General features: G+C 39.9%; 1 long non-coding RNA gene across 2 annotated transcripts in view; it reads left to right on the forward strand.

Annotated features, from left to right (window-relative positions):
* Positions 1–1,622: 1,622 nt before the first annotated feature.
* The window catches only part of LOC123031638, a 29,226-nt gene continuing 24,946 nt past the window's right edge, over positions 1,623–5,902 (forward strand). The window contains exon 1 of one of the 2 annotated variants that reach the window (XR_006416343.1): positions 1,623–1,695. This is a non-coding gene — a long non-coding RNA (uncharacterized LOC123031638). The remainder of the gene's footprint in view (positions 1,696–5,902) is intronic. The other variant, XR_006416344.1, reaches the window with a different exon arrangement.

Genomic DNA, 5,902 nt, shown 5'->3' on the forward strand with positions numbered 1-5,902 from the left:
ATTCTGCTCTAGGGGATACAGTCAAAACTCACAATCAGTTCAAGGCCTCAGCTGCCATCTTAAAGTTGTTTGGTTGTTCTAAGATTGCTTCATATGTATGCTGTCAGCACTGCCATTGCCATAATTCTTAGCTGCCTACTTGGGGTGGGTCCTTTAATTAATAAGGACCACTCCTTTATAATAGATTGGAGAAGCAATTTTATGTCCCCTGGACAAACTCTTAGGGGCCCTAGGATGTTTGCAATGGCCAGATCTGAAGTTGGAGATAGCACACCAATCCTGGTGCTCACAGTTTGAGCCCCAATCTCCTTCCCATCATAACTGCCATGGAAGAGACTCCACTGGCTGTTCTTCAGGGTAGAGACAGTGACCTCAGAGAGAACAGAACAGGGCATTCTGTTGGCTGGGGAAGACAGGAGATACAGGCAGGACACAAGCTTTCCTGGTGCCTCAACAGCCTCTTCCTTCCACCCTTCCCAAAAGCTCTATTCAGAGAGGCAAAAAAGCCTTTCTAGTCAAAATACAGGGCAGGAAGATGTGGAACTGAAGATCACTTCTGCTGCTCCTTGCATCCTATCTAGAATGACCATATGGCCAAGTTCAGGATTTTATTATCATGATAGAATTGCACCCTAAGAGCATGTTGAATAAGCAATAATATGAGGATGTTCTGTATGCTAGAATACTCTACCGTTCCTGCAAAGTCTTGCCTTAGGGAAATTCTCAGTAGGATATTGTACAACATGAATTGGTACAGAAGTGCCTGGCCCAAGTGGTTTGCTAATGAGATTTGCTAAAAATAGATCTTGCCTATCAGGACATTTTCCTTTAAAATCTTTTTTGAAAAGGAGGTCACTGAATCCGCCATCCCATGAAACTTGACATTGCAAAGTCATCATGACAAAAACTGCTACCGGACGCTCGGTGCCTTAAGGAATAAATGCAACTTACATAATGACACTTGCTAGCTCAAAAGGTACTACATTCATCAGGTAAGTAGTGCATATTACAAACAGAAGTGAATTACACAAGCAGACAGGTCTAAGGGCACATGCAACTTGGGGGAATGCAGTGGAAATATAAAAACCTAAGAGTCACTAAATTGACTGTTATTGCAGAAGCACTTATTCAGTAAGGGACAAAACAGATGAATTGGGAGATTGCTTCCCAGGATGTGTGCTGAGATAAATGCAGAGCGAAAACTCCTTCTATTGTATGAACCTAACACTAAAAATATGCAGCCAGTCCAGAGAATTGAAAGTGCAGCATAAGGATGTGCCCCCACTGTTGTGATCACAAGGATGGAGCCAAATGCGACATGTGGCTGACAAATCTTAGCATGTCTCCAGAAAGTTACTTCTTATTTATCTTGCATTATGAAAGTCTCATTTTTGATGAGGTAGAAGCCTGTTCCAGTATGTACCTCTTCAAACTGCAGCTGGAGGTTTCTGAACATTCCTCCATATGAAACACTCCATCCACAGGGATCATGGTTTTTAGTCACCCAGCTCCATCCCTGACATGCTGGTTTTCTTTGGGTGGAGATTAGCGATTATATGCCTTTAGCCATGTGAGCCCTTATCTGCGACTTGCAGTGACACAGCTAGTGCTGAAGTTGAGACTCAGATCTTTCACATACTTCTTCTGGTGTGCCTGCATTGATTCCTTCTTGGTGCTTAAAGGATGGTGGGAAAGGTAGGACAGTCTTTAATTAACTCTATGGTCTCCACTATGGTCTCCTTCCAAGTTAGCTAAACCAAGGTCTCCATGTAGCCTACCAAAAGCAGTCCTTGTGGGACCTTCAACAATAGGTAAGAAGACCCCTTTCTTCCTGTCTGCATTCCCTGTAACACAGTTCCTTCAACAACATATTTCACAAATCCTCCATTCCAGCAGTTATGTGGCATTTGGAACTCTTTATTCCCATTCCTTTCTCCTAGGGGTGATGGGGAGAAAGCACACACAATGGGCTCAAATGAGTTGGAATTTCCAAGAATCTGACCCACAGATTCTGAGCAGACCAGCTTTTTCCAAATCAAATGGATTACACAGAGTTGCATGCCATGTTAAAGAAAAATTGTATGCATTATTTATGCAAATTTAATTATAGAAAAGTATGAAAAACAAACAAACAACCAAAATGTGCATTTCACTCATGGGCCAAACACAAGAACAAAGTGGATTTGGAGAGCAGAACAAGAAGAGTATTTGTATGTTCAGATTAATTTGCTTTTATTTATTATTTAAACTGCAGTCCAACGTATGCCTACCCAGAAGTAACCCCACTGAGTTTAATGGGATTCACCTCCAGCTACAAGACTATAGGACTGCAGGCTGGGGAACGCTGGGAGTTGTAAGCCCTTTTTCCTGTCTAAACAGGTATAAGATCGTGTCCCTAATGTACTTTGTTAGACCACTGGGTCCATCTTGCTCAATTTACTGGTAGCAGCTTTTGAAACTGGTTTCTAGTCCTACCTCATGACATTGTCATGAAAAAAGTTAGTGGCAAATTACCCAGGCAGTTGTGTGACCAGGGCGAGCACATTGCCCCTGAGCTCTGGCAAAGATAATCTCAAGTAACTTGGCATGTGATTCTGATCTTCTTTTGTCACGGACACTCTGTCAGGACAATTCATATATTTTGATTTTGTTTGGCTACCCTTGGATGGCTCTCATAATGAGGAAGGCTTCAGGTGGATGCTTATGGAGCAATGCACTCAGGCAGATGGAGGAGGGGGGGAAATTGCATTATTATAATATTTCATCCTGCAAATAAAAGAAAAGCTTGTGAGCTGTGCCTGATAGCAAATTCTGTGTAAAGCCTGACTAATTTTAACTTGAGATGATTAGCCAAGCAAAACATTTTGAATACATTTTAGAAGGTACATAATCGGAAACAACTAGCATGAATATAATCATATACTGAATCAGAGTTTCCTGAATGATTGTGTTGTGAATATCAAACACAGGGAGTACAACATTTTAATAGTTGTCTATCATTATGCATTACTCCAGGCCTCTGTTGTAAATGAGATGTTTACCTAAATGAGCTTATATCCTCCTGGTAAAAGGGAAATAGATAAATAAACCAGATGCTTGGAATTCATTAAGATCAATGAGCACATTGAAATCATGCCCAACCCTCCTTTTGACACAACATAATAATGTTTCTCAATTCACAAGCAAGAACATGCACCTGAATGGTAGCTAACTGCTCTCCTCATAGCTAGAATTCATAGGGATTCAATTATCCTAATCCAAGTGTTCTAGCGCAAAGGCAGGGATATACAGGAACAACACAACTTCTCCTGAAAGGAAATGTCCTTGTCTCTTCACTGTAAGAGGAGCATCCCATGATAAGCAGCAATGGTGAATAAGAAAACTATTCAAATAGGAATTTATCCCTTCAGTTCAATTACAGTCTTGGACGTTCATAAAACCAGATGCCCATGAGAACAGAACACCCACAAATACCACACCCTGAATCATTAGCTACATTATTACTCTGAAACCCTACTGCATCTTAGGGGATCCTTACCTGACACTGTTTACAGGTGAAATCCTATGAAGTTAGGGGGGAAATCGTAATATGAAGTCTTTCTATTCAAACATATAAAGGATTGTACTCTAACCCATTCTTCCAGTTACTGATATAAGAAGTAAATAACTCATATAAGAAGCAAACAACTCACAGGTTTTATATAGCAATATAGTAAGGCTCAGATGGTTTATAAGGTAATGCTGGACCAGGTCAACATGGGGTAATTTTGCTGGTACTTCATCTTCCCCATCTGGATTTGGATCTGGAAAAGTCTGTCTGTATGTAAGGAACATTACAAGCAAAATCAGTTTGTGACATTACACTGCATTATTCACATCTGTTAGATGCCAGTTTCCTGGCTTTGCAGAGCTTGAGCCAAAATGAGACAACCTTAACTCTGGCCTTGCTCAAGGTTTTTGATTAATGAATTTTCCTGGTTACTGGAAAGTCAATTCATAATTTAAGTATTGGCAAACCTACCCTCTCCCCAATGTATTTAAATCTGATTTCTTGTAAGTCAACACATATTATACATGGAATTAATGAAATAAATGAAATAATTAAATGAACGAATTTCATTTCAAGTTGCACACTTAACTTTTGTTGCTGATGCTGTTAGCTGTTCACTGTAAACAATCAATGCAATTAACCATCTTTGCTAATTAGAAGAAATTGGAAGCGTAATAGCTGAGTAAGATTTGTTGTTGTTGTTGTTGTTGTTGCCGTTGTTGTTGAAAGTCACACGCTAAAGGACCGGCACTGGGATTATCCAAATGGCTTCTTTGTGCTCAAGTGTAATAAGCAGTGGCTTAGTAAAACCTCCCTGCAATTTAATAATGAAAATTGTGGATTTCAAATAAAAGTTACAATTCTAGTCTGACTTACTTCACAGGAAATAGAGGTGGTTACATCTGAGTAGAGTTATAGTATATAGTGGCTGTGGTTCCAAGCATAGTTTTTGTTATGATTCTTACTTTTAAAGAAGGCAGATATGCATGCCGTAGCCCTGCTTTCTGCACACTCCAGCTGCCCATGTTGACAGGAAAGTCGGAACAAAAGCTGTATCTGAGCTATGCAGAAGAAGCTCTGTGTGATTGAAAAACCTGAGTGCATACAAATCCCAAGCATGCAGATCACTGTAACTGCGTTCAAATAAACTCCCAATGCACACAGGAGGTCAAGAGTGATTTGGCAAAAGTAAATACAGGAGAACAATGCATTGAGAGCCCAGTGTGAGAGGCAGGGGTGTCTTTAACACTTTTGCCCATGCTAATATTTTCCCCCTTTTTCACAGTCGCATTTTCCGTAGTGATGTGTTTTATATTGTTTTAATAATGAATGTTTTAATATAGTAGTTTTATATTTATTGCATTTTTATATCTTGTAAGCTGTCCTGAGCACTTGCAGCAATAGGACAAGATATAAATGCAGGTAATAATAAACAAACAAACGAACAAATAAATAAATAAATAAACATCCAGGCAGAGATCTCTGCATCTTCCATTACAGCTGGGGTTATTTTGGGTAAATGTAAATTTGTAACAAATTGCAAGCATGTGGGCCCCACTCGCTATCTTGGCCACAGCCATGGGCAAAGAGTTACAGACCCACCCCCACCATCCCCACCTCCATGCTTGGATCCCTATCCATGTGATGATGTGTCATTTCACCAAGCGAGGTCATGTTAGCAGCGAAAGGAACAGCACGTCAGATAGAAACCATCAGATTTCCTATACAATGCAAGCCCCATTTCAATGTTAAGAAAGGGGTTAAAATGTGTGAGGAGCAGGAGAATTTTAGTCCTGGCCCCTCCTTTATTGCTTCTGTCACCTTCTACTATTGGAAGATGTCCTTGTGAAAAGGAGTGTCTCCTGTATTCGTGACAATATCCACACAACTGGTTTTCTGAATGCCTGCACACAGATCTGGAATCTCTCTACAAACAATGGAATACTGGCTGGTTCTAGTACATGCTGTATAACTTTTCCAGTGGGGATCAAAACACCTTAATAACTTCTAAGCAGTCTTCAGAACTTCACCAAATCTATGCAGGATTGTCTTTCATGAAAGGATTGGCTCATTTGATGAAGTGCATTGGCAAAATTGAAAGATATATAAACATGGTTTATTAAAGGGGAAAAAGTATCAGTTCAAAGCATTTGTTAACTTACTGCACTTAGAGCACTTTTCATCAGATTAGTTTGAAAGTTGCCACAATAGTAAAACTTTATTAGTGAGACCAAAGATGTCAAGTTCCATATTATTAACTCAACAGATGATGTTTTTGTATGTGACTCAATACTGAGGCTTATGATAGAAAAATCTCTCTCTCTCTCTCTCTCTCTCTCTCTCTCTCTCTCT

The sequence above is a fragment of the Varanus komodoensis genome, unplaced genomic scaffold (assembly GCF_004798865.1).
Source record: "Varanus komodoensis strain SLA01 unplaced genomic scaffold, ASM479886v1 scaffold5, whole genome shotgun sequence".
Lineage (NCBI taxonomy): Eukaryota > Metazoa > Chordata > Lepidosauria > Squamata > Varanidae > Varanus > Varanus komodoensis.